Source organism: Cuculus canorus, chromosome 20 (genome assembly GCF_017976375.1).
Source record: "Cuculus canorus isolate bCucCan1 chromosome 20, bCucCan1.pri, whole genome shotgun sequence".
Lineage (NCBI taxonomy): Eukaryota > Metazoa > Chordata > Aves > Cuculiformes > Cuculidae > Cuculus > Cuculus canorus.
Genome location: NC_071420.1, coordinates 2,652,850 through 2,667,976, shown reverse-complemented (window position 1 = coordinate 2,667,976; position 15,127 = coordinate 2,652,850).

Here is a 15,127-nt window from a genome sequence, read left to right as displayed (position 1 = left end):
TTACGCATACCTAAACTGATAGAGTATCCGAACTATTGCTCAGGAGTACTCCTTTCTCAGCTCTCTCTTCCTGCGTAGGCTGATCCATAGCTCTGGTATTAGCAAGTTTCCAAGGGTGGTTTTTGATTGAGTTTCAAACTGAAAGCAAGGCCCGTGTACTCAGTTCCCAGGTTCTTCCCTTGTCACGCTGAGGGAAGTGCTGCTCCGAAGGAACCATGTCAATGGAAAACTCTCATCTTTTGGCTGATGAAAGCTGCTCTCTGCCTGGAGCCAAGTCGGTGCAGTGAGCTTCAGAACGCTGCAGGCTTCAGTACTCTCTGAATCCCAGTTGTTACTTTTCACTGTAATCAGCCAGAAAAGGAGTTCTGAAAAGCTTCCGAATGAGTTGTAGGATACGGCTGGACCTATCTGCTGCAAACCCGTGTGGCTGAAACAGGATGAGATAAAGGAGGAATCCTAGCATCAAAGCGGACTTGTTTAGGCAGCACAGCTGACAGGTGAGTACCACAGCTGTCAAATACTTACTTGCCACAACCAGTATATTTCTGCTCTTAATATTAAAAGTGTGTCAGAATTTCCATTATAAACCACTTATTTTGTGGGTTTATAGTTTTGCCATAAAAATACACCTTGAGCTGAGTCTTGGCATACAGCCATTTGGCTTCTTCTAACACAATATTAATTCAGAACATCCAGACAGTGTTTTTAAGCACCAGTATCTGAAAAGTCGTTGCTTCTTTTTTCTATTTTTTTTCCTCAAATACTTTGTTTTCTGCAGGACTTGCAGAAATCAAAGATAGACCAATGCAATTGCACGAGAGTCTGCAACGTGTGGAAGCCCTTTTTGCAAGTACTGAGGTCTGTGGTAAGAAAGAAAAATCTAGGGACAACTACAAAATTCCCTGACCGGATGGGAAGGGAATAAAATCTCCAGGACTGAATTGACAAGATCACTGCCTTGTCCGGCAATTCGACTGCCATCACCTGTAAAGCTTACAAGAAGATTGTAGAAAGCAGGAAACTTTTTGCCAGCTTGGCACTTCCTAGCACAGATGAAGATATAAACTAAAATGCCAATTTTGGAATGAAATCAAAGAATATTGGTCATATTTCAAGTCCATAGCGTAAAATCCTCTATTGTCAGTCATTCATCTCTGAGAGATGGGAAATTAGCAGAAAAAGGTAATTGCAGTTTGAAATTTTAGAGATATTTGGGATATTTCGCATCGGCTCAAAAAGTATGAAACCCTCTGCTGAGCTCTGGGCGTCGGGAGGAGCACATGTGGTCTGTTCAAATCACAGCCGCGGTGAATGACTGGAAAGATGGGCTGAAACTCAGGCTCCTAACAGCCAAATCCTGTAACTCAAGTACTGTTTATAAAATGAACGATGAAAAGGGACAGCCCTAACCTGATCCTTGGCCTTACTGTACAATTAGGAAAAGTGATAATCTTGGTTTGTAAAACAAGGAAAATTGGCAGCTGTGGAAAAATTAAAGGAAGCAGTTCGGTTAAATATTAGACTTATGAAAAACCGTTCTGAGGCTGTCCAGGACAGAGCCTCAGGAACGTCCAGGGGAAGTTCTTCAATCGGTTCAGGAAATGTGAAGACATGGTGCCGAAAGTGCTGAGCTCCAAAGGAATGAGGGTAAAGCTTATAGCTTTTCTCTAGATTTGGTCAGTTTACTTTTTGAATGGGTATTAGGATCTGTGAAATGAATGGAATAAAGTATCCTTTCTCAAACTGAATTATCGGACTAGGTGGACAGAAGAAGAATAAATTGATCTCATGCTGAGAAAGTGACTGTTAGCAAACAGGACACATCCAAAAGGTGGGAAAATTGGTTTTGAAAATTCATCCTCTCTGAGCAAGAAACATGTCTAAAATGATGGGTAAGCTGTGGAAGGATTTGGGTTTCATTATGACTAGTAACAGAGTAATACATGCTGGAAGTATTGTCTTACAAATTAGATCTCTGGAAATTTTCTTTAATTATGTGGCGTGGGTGAAGCACAGTATTGGTAACGTGTGGTGAGCAGATTTTCCTAATGCAGCAGAGACCTAGTGCAGCAGCTACTTGTTGCAGTATCTTTATACTCAAGTAAAGATAGAGCGATAGAAATCGCATTTTAAGGGCCGAGTCCTTGCAGAGGAGGAGAGGATAATTTTCTCTTGAACTAAGAAATTTAAATTCTGAATTCACTTAGATGCAAAGCTGCAGCACGCTCTCAAGTGATTTCCTCGCAGTGTGTGAAGGTGCCGGTAGGTGTACTCGCTCTAGCTTTAACCCAGCTAGCACAGGTCACTAGCTTTAAGAGCGCAAGGGCTCAGATATCCATACAACTCCTAAAGGTCCACTAAGTACCTCCAGGCTATCCTGAGATTATAAACCTTTACTGAAGTTTGGGTCGTCATCGCTATTTGTGTGTGTGTGTTAGCAGGGATAAAGACAGCGTGGCTGTGCCACAGTCACAGTTTCGGTATACCGTTCAGATTCTCTAAGTTTTTTTCCGGTTAAAAATCAGTTCTCTGGATCCAATAAATATACAGCCTGCACACAGTGGTCTACCACAGATTGATTCTGAGGGAAACCAACACATTACACCGCACCTCACTATTTAGCAAAAGCAAAGCAGTAAGAAGTGCTACTGAGCATCAAGGAAATGAACTGGGATGGGATAAGTGAGCTTTCAACAATTTTTGGACCTCACTTGCAGTTCTGATTAAAGTCAAATGGTGGCCTGAGCAGATTCTGCAGAGCCAAGTAACAGGAAAGGGGGGAGGGAACGGCTTTCAGAGGAGGACAAGACCTACTGCAATTTAAAAAGATGGATTTTGGCTCAGTACCTGCTGGGGTTTAGAGGATGGGGTGAAGATGTGGTGCAGCATGCCTGTTTCAGATTATCTCTAGATGATACCATGGTATGAAGTAAAATATTTGAAGAGGAACTGACGTATTTAGCGATGGTCTGTTATACACCGAAAGTCAGCAGCTTGAAATCAAATCCAAAGGCAAGGGAATCATTACAAGCAGAAGTAATTAATTATGAGTTCACAGCCAGGGAATGGGTTTCACAGGCACAAAGAAAACAGAGGCAGGACAATCCTGACTATCCCTCCAGACATGGCACTCAGGTAAAGGGATTGGGGTTTTGCAAGGATTGTTGACGCTACTATTTCAGGCAGTTTATTTGTGGCTTTGTTAATATTGCAAAACCACTGCATGAGTTCGGTGAGCAGGAAACTGTTTCAGTGACTAGCATGGTGTGATCTAACATTTTCAGGTTTTATAAAAAGCTCTTGTCACTGCTCCCCCTTCAGCCTCCCCACGTTTCAAACACTTTGGAGGCTGGACGCAGATGCGAGTGCTTACGGTCTGGGGGCAGTATTGACAGAGGAAATCAAAGGACTTAAGAAGATGGTGGCTTATTACAACAAAAGGAGTTATTATGTTCTCGGGAGAGAAATTAATATTCTGCTAAAAGAACATCTGACAGTGGTTAAATGTATAGAACATTTTCACTGCCATTTCTTTGAGAAAGGGTGTACGGTTTGGACAAAGCCTCGGCAGGCCACAGGGACTCTGAAGAGGCACGTCGCCTCCTGGTCGGAGAAAGGTGTTGTGCTTCCATGGCATACAACGGGCTTGAGTACAGGTTTATCCAGAGAGAACACTGGAGGCTCCTTACCAGTGCTGCTTTGTCCCAGAAGACAGGAATGGGTAACTCTGGTAGTAATCCAAAGTCCAGTTGTCAAAATGGCTCTCCTGAAAGTTTGCGTTCCTTCGGGACAGAAAGTTGGAGCGGTGGGCAAAGACATAGTCTCCTGTTCTGGGATTCCCGCTGTGGGCAGAACTGAGGGCTTTTGCAAACGTGATCGTATTGAATAAACACGTGGCTCTATCATTCATTCATTATTTTCTCCTGACATGAGCATGCTGCAATAAATGGGATGTCATTAATTTGTTAGTGTTCGAGGAGGTACGGTGCTACTAAATTCTCCATCTCTACGGTCAGATGAAGCAAAGAAAATCTGTACCTTAGAGAAGGACTGATACGATACCGTATGGCTGAAACATATGTGGGTTTATCTCTCTCTCTCTATCTATCTACCTATAAAATATCATCATGGTTTCTTGGGTCTATGTATGTGAACTAAGTAACAGACTAATAATTTTCTTGCTACAAAAGATGAAGTGAAATTTTGAAGGTTTTTTGCTATAGCAAACAGAGATTCAGCTTTAAAGTTTTTGTATCTGAAGCCACACTTTCCTAAATACGTTGATTTTCTATACTTGAACCATAGTAGAGCCGCCTTGTTACATTTCTAATGTCTCGTTGGCATCTGCAGACCACGGTAGCAGAGTTACAGAAGCAAAGGCAAATAAGTGCATGAGTTTAAAGACATTTATGTTATACAGATACCTCACTTCTGGACATCATGGGCAGTGGAAAACTCAAAGGAGAAAAGCAAAGAAAGTGTGTACTTGTGAATGATCTGATTTTAACGCAGTTATCTAATTTTAAAGCTATTTGAAGCTTTCTTCAAGCAGTAGGAGAGATCAAACACTGGAAAACTAGTTGTGTAAAGATTTTCATCGCTTTGTAAATCCTCTATTGAGTGACCTTGTGTCTAAATCGGTGATGCCTCTAGGTTACTATGGGTTGTCCAGTACTACTGACCCAGATTGGGGGGTACATGCCATGGAGCAGGGATGGTTTTTTTCATGTGTAAGCTGTTGATATTTTTCTTATACAGCGTAAGTGCCAGGTACATTTTAAACACAGGAATTGGGCAGGAGGGCATCAGAAAACTCATGCTGAATGTGGAAAGCCCTCCTGCAAAAACAAGCACATTGCCGGTAAATAATAGACCCAATTAACTCTTATTTGTGCCTGATATTGGGGCCTCTGAATCGATGATGCCAGGTGTACTTGGGAGATGCTTGAATTCCGGAGTAACTCCGTCTGATCACCTAGGCAGAATTCAAAGTAATTTGTGCTTTAAAATCTGACCTGTTGGGGGCTGTGAGGAAGAAGGTTTGAGGTTGATGATGTTTCTGATTTGAGGGACTTCATCTTCTTTTTTATTTTAACTTTATTCTGCCTGCTTAGCAACTCAGGGTAACAGCTGCTTCTTAGAGGGCTCTCTCCTCCAGCACAATCCTCAGGGTAGAATTATTAGGAGCCATGTAAGTACTTGGAACTCACTCATGGATGTGCTTCTTGGACCTAGTGCAGGATGCCGTGAGGTGTGCCATGCTGAACGTCAGGTTTAGATGATTTCTTCTGGATCCCTTTAAAGTCCATTAATCTTTGCAGAGCTGGGACTTTAACAGCTAATGGTCCGTTCCAGCAAAGCGCTGAGCTCCTTCAATTCAAAACATCTTGCAGAATGAGGCCAAAGACTATGAGTTAGGAAGAGGTGTGAGGAGAGCTTTATTAGTATGGCACATATTTAACCCATGGGAAACCCCACAAGTTTTACTCATTTTAAGTGTATTTCACGCTTTTTGACTATTTGAAATAACCACATTTCTAAAAACTTCTTTTAATGAATAGAGCTCTTTATATACAAAGGAAAACCTTTTTTTCCCTGAAGTACAGTACTTTTAAAATACTATTTCTTTTGTAGGTCTGGCTGTTTCCGTCGTCTGTTTGTTATGGCTTACTGTTACAGAACTCTCAGGAACGGAGAACAGGCAATTTAGATAATACTTTATCTTAAAAGATTTCTGCTGATCTGTACCGCGTATTCATCACGGCTAATAAGACAAGTAAGGATAATAAGATAAGTAAAGGACCCTGTTATTACTGCCAGGGCTGATAAAGGTATTCTTCAGTGCGAGTGGAGAGACGGTATGATCTTTGTGTATTTGTGATGGGAAAGAGCTACCTGGTTACAAATTCGGGCCCCATTGAAGTCAGTGGGGGTTCTGCCATTTGACTTCAACAAAGCAAGGGTTTCACCATATGTTTAAGAAGTATTTCACTGGAACTGATGTCAAGATGCCGGTAAATGTATCATTTTAAAATCTACCTTACTTTTCACGTGTGAATGTTTGTTTACCTTACTTGCACGTCAAAGTAATTTGATCTCAAAGCTTCTCATCAATTTAATTTTATTTCAGGTTGGGTTTAAATTGATTCAATTTTTATTTCTTGGGTATTTAGAGCTCCCCACATTGCAATGTCTGGGCTAGAACCATGGTAGGGGAATATTCACATATTTTGTATTGCTTGAATTTAAGCTGGATTGAAGAAAAACAGAAATGAAAACATTTGCATTTGTTTATGTAATTAAAAAAGTCATATAAAGTTGGGCCCAAGCTAGCGATTGTATCCCTTTAATGAACACTAACGTTTACCTTTTTTGCAAGCACACCACAAATGGAGAGGCATACATGTCATATCTACCATAGCAATGTCATTTTAGAGTATGCCAAAAAAAAATGTTCTATTTGTCTTAGGAAATATCGAAAACTTTTATAAGGAATTCGGAAAATATTTTTTTGGCTAGCATGAAAGGTAAAATCCTGCAGCACAAAGTGCAGACATGGGCACAGAGACTGAACAGACGGGCTGCTGTAAAACAACCATTTAATAAGGCATTAAAATGCCATCGACTTGGACACATAAAAAAAAGCTATGAAAACAAATGCCTTTCAAATAATTAGGATCTTATGCTGGAGACCAGTGTTGATCTCTACGCAGAGATTTTCCTGCTGAAATCAGACCAGTCTAAGTTTGATCGTCTAAGGAAGGAATTAGCAGCGTATAAATCGGCTGCTGCTTGAGATGTTTCTGTTTCTGCCATTCATAACGATTGGTGTAAATGATCACTTCAACCTATCTTTCTCCTCTTCTCTGTTTCCTAAACTATTTTGAAATACGTTTGATTTGGTATACCAGAATAGTTTTTTAATTGAATTTCAGCTTTTTATCATGAGTTGAATTACCCACACTGTGTGAGTGAGTCTGAGCCAGGCTAACAGATGCAGCCAGAAACAGCAGCAGAACCCATTTCTGGTCTCCAGAATGTAGCGTGACTTTGCTTTCAGCTTGAAGAAGTAGAGTACTTCAGTTGATTTTAAGATTGAAAATAGTTTTATAGTGGTAGCTGGTGTGTAAAATATATCAAACCGCTGTGGAAGTTTATCCTTTAATATATTAAAAAATTCTCCAAGAATAATTTTATCCCTTTTAATGTATAGAAATATCAAAATGATTATAATTGGCCATTCTTGTCTACATAGTTAAGCCTGGGTCACCGCTGTTACGATATTCTTCATTAGCGTGGCTCAAAAGAGCTACACTGTTTAAAAACAATGTATTTGGAAGGGCAGGCATCTGTGATAAGGTAATTAACATGAAAAACCAAAATAATAAGGTTGTTGTCTAAGGGATGAGCATCAGATTCTCAGTGTTAAGTTGGAATTCAATAGATTTTATTACAAAAGTGATGTTCAATGAATATTGTTTTTCTTATATAATGAAACTATTGTTTTGATCTCAATTTCACTGAGTATTAACACCAATAAACTTGGAGAAATTAATGCATGCTCCTTCTGTATTTCATCTTGTTTCCTGTTTTGTCATTAGTCACAGTTAGCCCTTAAGGCACATATTTATAAACTTCTAATCCAGCATGCGCCTGTCTTTCTGATCTGTAATTTCAGATACTCTTCAATTTTGTGGTTTTAACACCTAGAACTGGGTCCCGTGGCAAAAAGTCCCGTGTGTTACTTTCATAACCATCAGAACGGGAGATCTTTCTCTCGATGTTATGATTTCTTCTGCTAATCAATTTTATATGACTTTCTGCTAGCCTGGTTTTTCAAGGTGTGAAAATTTGCACTGCAGAGGTATTTTATGGATGGTGACCATAATTTTGGAATAAGATTCTAAATAACTGGTCTGGTTATAGAGCTTTGGACAGAATTTTTAGGTTCCTATGAGTTGCTGTTAAACCTTTGTTGCCATTTGACTGCAAGGACATCCCAATTAGTCCCCCTTCGATCTGGCAGTAGCAGTGAGTAAGTGATTTTTTTTTAAAGTCAGTCGTAAATGATTAGTCCAAAAGAGTAGCATAAAACTTCGAACTAGTCCCCTGCAGGAGTCAGCTGGAGGAAATTAAAGGATCAACAACATAAGGGAAGCACTGAGGTAGGATTGTTCCAGGCTGCAGCCACAGGCTTTCACGTGCGCTCAGGAAATTGACTTCATCAAAAAGCGAGGATGCAGGCGTGAGGATGAGGAGGATAACGCAGGTGATGATTCTAAATCATGGCTCAATATCACATCATTTTCCGGCAGAGAGGTTTCCTCCCCATCTCAAAGAAAGCATGTTTTCCTATAGAAAAAATGAAACTTCTTATGATGAATTAATAAAAGTTCAACACAGATCTGAGCTATAAATCAAATAGAACTTAATAAATAATGAAGACTCGGTTCCCCCAAAATAATATAAGTTGGATGGGGTTTTATGCACAAGAATGGCTCCCTACGAGCTCTGCTGCTTCTTTCAGAGTTGCTGCTCTGTGCCCTGTGCGTGGGGTTGTGTTTGTGCGTGTGAGAACGCTGTAAAACCAATGACTCGGGAGCACTTGGGACTTACAGTCGGGCAAGGCATTTTCTTTAATGTCATAAGTAAATTTGTGCTGCAGGAGTGCGGATCTTCTGGGCCTGAGATGAAGCTGAGACCTTTCTAGTGGAGCAGGAAAGAATGACAAGAGGGGAAATGCATAAATCTACGTCTGGAGCCAAGTATGCTGGGAAGGCGCAAAGAGATGTGGGAGCAGGAGTGCCAGAGCAGGGCTGAGAGACCGAAATTCCAAGGGGAAAAGTGGAAGGAAGAAAAGGAATGTCCCAGGAATGAAGTCCTTATAGTGTTCAAAACTCTCATCAGAAGTAAAAGGCTGGAAGGCTATAATCCAAATAAGGAAATTAGAGCAAAAATTAACAATATTCAGCTATTCAGATGTCAAAAGAAATAGCAGAGTTATTGGTGTTAGAGGTTATTGCCAGGAGGGGAAAACTCAGCATGTCGTGGGTAATTAAGCTTCATTGGAGAGCATGGATCCCTTCTCCAGGTAAGAAATGCTTTTATAACATGCCATCTTTTGCTATTGTAATTAAACACCATGGGCTATTCTGCGTATGAAGTCTTAAACACTTCAGTCCTTTATCATGGGATTTTACTGGCCAGGCATGTGTGTTCTTATGGCAAAAAGCATTGACTGCTATAAAAAAAGAAACCCAAACATTTCTTTTTATTACTGGACTTGCTGTATTTTTATATATATTGAGCCAAATTCATCCCTTGTGTAGCTCAGTTGAAGCCAATAGGGATAGATTTGGCCCATGTCTATATGAGAAATGTGGTGACAATTAAAATATATTGTTTAATAAGGAGAGCTATGGTAGTGAAGTGTCTTTGTGTCTAAGAAATTATACACCACGACACCGCGCTGCCAGTAGAGAGTGGGACTAGCAAAACTATGCTTCCACCAGTTTCTAATGGAAAGGCAAAAGTACTTTAACTTTTATTATGATGGTTAAATATCACAAAGGCATTTGAACAAGACTGATTTAGGTAACATCACCAGCAATCTCATTTCTAGTGTAGTATTTTACCATAGACCAAGTCATTTTAAAGTAGTTCTTGGATGTTTTTATATATGGCCATCAAGGATAGTGTGTCAAGGACTGGCTGTTATTAGCAGTAAGTAAAAGAATAGTTTTTATTTCATTTATATCTTATTGATTTTCAGTAATACTGCAAAAAAACCCAACCCTATTACATGAAATGTGTGGACTGCCATTATTAGCACTTTATATTGGTAGTTCTCCATTGTTCCCCTGTGTGAGGTGTTGCACTAACACATGAAGTACATTGTTGATGCCCTGAAGATCCAGAGATCCTGTCAGTTTAGGCGGGAGGATACCCAAAGCTCTTTGCAGACAGCCGAGTCATCTGTGCGACACCTCAACAGTTGAGTTTTGTTTGGCTTGCTGGCTTGGGGGGCCGTACAGCGACTCTTCTTTGTATTGTTGCTGTGAAGTTATAGTGACTTTTATAAGACGGAGCGTTACTGTACTGTCTCCTGGGGTTTATCCTCCTGCTAAAGGTCCTTGGGTAATGGTCATTCATAACCAGCAACCGCGTCCCTAATCCCAAGCTCTCCATGCATGCTGCCGGGAAGCCTGTCTTGGCTTTGTTCTGCGTCATAACTGTCCCAAGTATTTGGTCGACTGCTTTAACGGACGCTGGGTCGCCTTCTTGCCAAGAGGAGAGGTGGGAGGAATAATGAGAACAATTTCCCTTGGGCCTGAAGCACTCAGGAAAGCTCCTCTACCCTGAGGCCCCCGCTCCTTCCCCTTGGCTCTGACCCTTTGCAGCTGCCTCTGGGCTACCTGTCAGTATGCTTTAGGAACCAGGGGTGGGAAAGGTCAGAGTAATAAGGGGACAGAGACTTTGTTGACCCAAGAACTGAATCAGTTCTTGATGGCCCTGCCCAGGAGCACAAGGAGGAGAGCAATAGCCAGGCTGCTCCACTAATGGACTCCAGCAGAAAAGGAAGCTCTTAAATGAGACTAAAACACAAAATATTATAGATGTGATGAGTTGCTCTGTTCCTCTAATGCTACCAGGCTTCTAAGGAGTCTCTGAGCTCCTAAAAAATAAAGAGGGAAAAAAGCCTGAACAACAAAAAAAATCATTTTTGCTGTACTTTTTGCTCGTTCTGAATATCTCATAGAAACTTAGCCTTTGGCACCGGACTCGGATAATATTTTATTAGAAGAAAGCATGATTCATTGAAATTATGCACTCCAATATCTATGGAAAGGAAAACTGGGAAGGACACGAAAGAAGCCAGGCTGTGGAAAACCAATTCAAGTAACCATTGCCACAAAAAGAATCTCGATCTGCAATAAGAAACAACAGAAAGGAACAAAATATTTCCAAGGAAACATCTGAGCATAGTGCTGGAGCCAAGTCAGGAATTATTACTATATTAGCCTGTCAGGAAAGGGTCATACAATATATGTGGTAGGAGAATTAACTGTCATTTTGAATTTAATAGGAATTTTTTTATTAGCATCAATGTGATGATCAGGGCTGGCCATATACCTGTAAAACTGAAACCTTATCAAAGAACTAATAAGACATCCCAGGAGAAAGGGGATATTTAGTCTGTCTTAAATAGGATAAAAGTTACTTTTCTCCTTTTTTTTTGCACATTTTCAGGGATCTGGTTTTCCAACTATGAAAAGCATGGCTGTGTTATCCATAGTTCTATACGTATTACAAGAGAAGCGGTTAAAACAGGTAAACACGGAGAACAACCTAAACCTATCTCCATAATCGTAGAGTTGTTGACTTCTCACTAAGTGATGTCTCAGGGTATACAGTCCATAGTTTCTTCCAATTCCTCCAGGCTTTGCAGTGTGTGTGTGTTTCAGTGCGCAGTAAACGAGGGTCCCCGTGTCTGTACTGAGCCGTGAACCTCCCGTGATGTGCTCTGTGTACCCCCACTTGGGTCGCTCTTGTGTAAGCACCAGCGCTTCCATTCAGCCACAGCAGTCAGGTCATCAGGCAGCTCGTTTGCGTGTTGTCAGTTGCTTTGGCACTTTGGCAAGAAGAGGAGTTTTGTATTTATTTATTTCATTTCTCTCCTCTTTTGAGTTTTCCAGTTCATATTTTCCTTGGGTTTATTTCCTGGCTACCAACTCCCTGCTTTCCTTGCTTTTGCTATTTATAGGATGAAATCTGATTTTCAAACAAACTAATTAACTGCTTCTCAGAGGGGAGTGAATAATATCTTCATATTCTGTGTGAGAGAAGCAAGCAAAAATCAGGTAATTCACTAAATGCTGTAAACTGAATCATTGCTGATTATATCAGCAGTTGTAAATCCTGAGTTTCGATACAGATATTGAGCAGAACTAGACCCAACACTGCAGTTCTTACTCTGCAGTTGAAGCTGTTTTCTCCTTTGAAGCTACAGCTGAAAGGAATACAAATTAGTATGGATTTTTAGCTTCTCTTGTCCTGATTTGCATTAGTAGAAAGTCTAAATATGGACTTAACAGTGGCTTCTTTGCATCTTTAACTCTGCTTAGTGTTTTTTAGGAGGAGACTGTGCTCTGTCTATGGTAGACATTAAGCCACCCATAATGTCTATATAATGACATTAAGCCATCCTTAATGTCTATAAGTAGACATTAAGGAGGGATAGTGGCAGCACCTTCAGTCCTGCTGTGAACACGCTGGCGTGCTTTAGTGGGACGTGCACCAGCACGGGATGTGCAGGATCGGTCCTTGTTTCCCTTGAGTTCTCAGACCTTCGGGGTATTCCTCTTTCAAGGTTCTTCATTTAATACCTCTGCTGCTCCCAAGCTTCTGAATCACACAGATGATCAGTGGACCCATCAGGTCATCAGTGCTCCATCCCTCACTTGCCTCGTTCTGAATGTCCTGTATATGTTGAAGAACAAGCTTTCTCTTCTTGCTTTTTCAAGTAGCCCTCAGCCTACTTGCATTGACACCTTCCAGCCTGGGGGTGCATTGGGCAATGTTTGTACAAAGAGTTAAAAATCCCTCTCTCCTTACGTGTTACCCACGAAGAAAGGGAGAAAAACTGCAGGTTGTCCAAACATTTCTGTAGCAGGCACGGGCTCCATTCTACCGCCGAGTGTAAATCTAATCGTTCTGTGTGATACTGGGCAGAAATCCCAGTGGAAGTTTTTCCTGCCTCTAACCTGTCTACTTGCCTTCATAATGATAAATGGCGGGAGGGAAAGGGTGAGGGAGCAGGGGAAGCTATCTCAGCTTTGAACTGGTTTTGCCTTAAGAGGGATGGGAAGGAAGAATGCAGATTCATTTGAAACAGAATTTTTGTATGACTAAAATCTTTGGTATCTTTTCCTTTTGTCACCCTTGGTGTTCTTGTAAGTAAGTCTTAGACCAAACCCCTACCCGAAAGTGTCTAATCATGTAATATATTATGTCTACGTTTATGGTTTACTTTAAATTGAATTGATTACCTATTCCTATTTCCATTTTTGTCCTGCACATAGCTGCTACCTTTGCTTTCAGTCTAGGTATCCATTGCATGCTGACTGTTTCATATTACTTTTGATGCACAAAGCGAGTTCATCACCTTTCCAGGATGTCTCGTGATTGATTCCTCATGTCCAGGGCAGTCTGCTCTAAAATTTCAGGCTAAAATGAGTGCTTGGATTTAGCTGGGATAATCAATGGTTTGAGTCTTATTCTTCTTGTGTTTCGAGCTATCCATTTGTGTATTAGATTCACAACTGATATTAAATACAATATGATGTATTAGGTTCAAAATTTTATTATTCTCTCAGTAGCTGCTCTGGGCACAAATAATTGTCAGAATGTGGCTGTCATCCATCAAACTCAAATACTCCTTGCCTTGTACCTAAACTGCGCAGCCAAGACTGCAAGCTGGGCTTGTTGAAAAGAAGATTAGAGGGCTGGTCTTGCTATGCCGAAGTCTATAAAAGTTTTCCTATTGACTTCAACAGAAATAGGACTGAGGCTTATGATTTTGGCACACAAATATGAAAATATTCTTTTTCATCTCTGCTGAACACTGAACTGCAACACGCGTCGTTGTCTGCCTTACGTCAGAGAGAGGCTGTTAAGGAGAGAGTTTTGCACGTGTTGTTCTCTGCACATGTTGTTCTCTGGTAAATACTTGTTGAAGGATGCATCCGTTCCTGCGGGCAGTGTCTAAGGCTCAGTACACCGATTTGGCCCGGCTTCCTAATCGCAGTGTAAACATCCCAAAGAGAAGCAACATTTGTCAAATTTTATCTTTCATAATTGTTAAAATCATTGGTGTCCAAGCAGATGGTGGTAACGTTCCACACAATTTTCTTTTTTAAAAGCAAAGAACTTCTTCTAGTTCATAAATAAAACCCCAGTGAATATTCATCAAAACCGTAATAATGTACAGCTGAAAGACAAAAATCAGTATTTGCTCAAAAGTAAGGAAAATGACAATGAAAAAAGTATATGAAAGATGTTGTCTTTTCCAGAATACTCACTCAAACCTCTTACACCTCAGTGTTTTTCTGTGGAACAAGAGCATTTTGAGCTGTTGTAGCTATTCCTCCTGTCCTCATTCCGGTAGCTTCTGCTTTTCTTTTGTTAAACCAGTTTCTAGTTAACAGAAATAAAAATTATCCTATTTTATTCAAACTAGTGTTATTATCACTTTGCACCAGTTAAAATGCTGTTTTATTTCCTTCTCTTAGAACACAGTTCCAAAGATGGAGTCAAGCTCAGGAGTGTGATTTTTTCAGTCTGAAGGCCCTTTGCTGAAGCCCACTGTGACCTCGGAGGAGTCACCCTCAAAGACGGTCCGACAGGTGTGTTTGCTGATCAAGACTGGAATAACAGTCTGCCTGGCAGAAAGCAGGTACGTGGGCTCGCCTGGCGGCCGTAAACACCCAACACCACAGCACGAAGCTCCGAAGGCATTTACTTCCCTTGCTGTTATCCAAGGAGTGTCTCAACAGGGCTCGGCAACCCGTGCCAAGTTTAATTTTAAACTTCACTTTGGCTTGAAAGCAGCGCAGGCGGATCCGTGCTGCACCGCGCCCGTGTGGGGATGGGCTCTGAATCCCAGCGAGAAGCTGCCATCGGAACACCGATGCCCACAGAGAGTGCTTTAATAGGCAGAGCCCAAGCGGCAGCTTCTCTTGTGTTTTCACATCAAAACAGAGTCTATGTTGGATAAGAATTTTTGCTTTTGTTGTACCATTCTCAATATTTTCCTCTCTTTCATTTTTAATATTGATCCTAAAATTTATGGAAAGGAAATCAGTTCAAAACTTTTTTCTCTCCACCAGCAAGTCGCAGACTCGTGACTCCTCTTCCAGCCTACTATCTCAGCAATAAACCCCCTCAATTCACATTGAATTTATGTCTTTTGTCACAGCCAAGAGCGTGACACCTCCTTGGAGCAGGTCCTTAAATTAAAATATTGTAGATTTTTTTTGCAGTTCAAACGCTGCAGTAGGAACGTGAGTGGCCAAGGACAGGAGGGTTTTTTTTTTCCTCCTGCAGGAATTTTTCACTATAACTATCC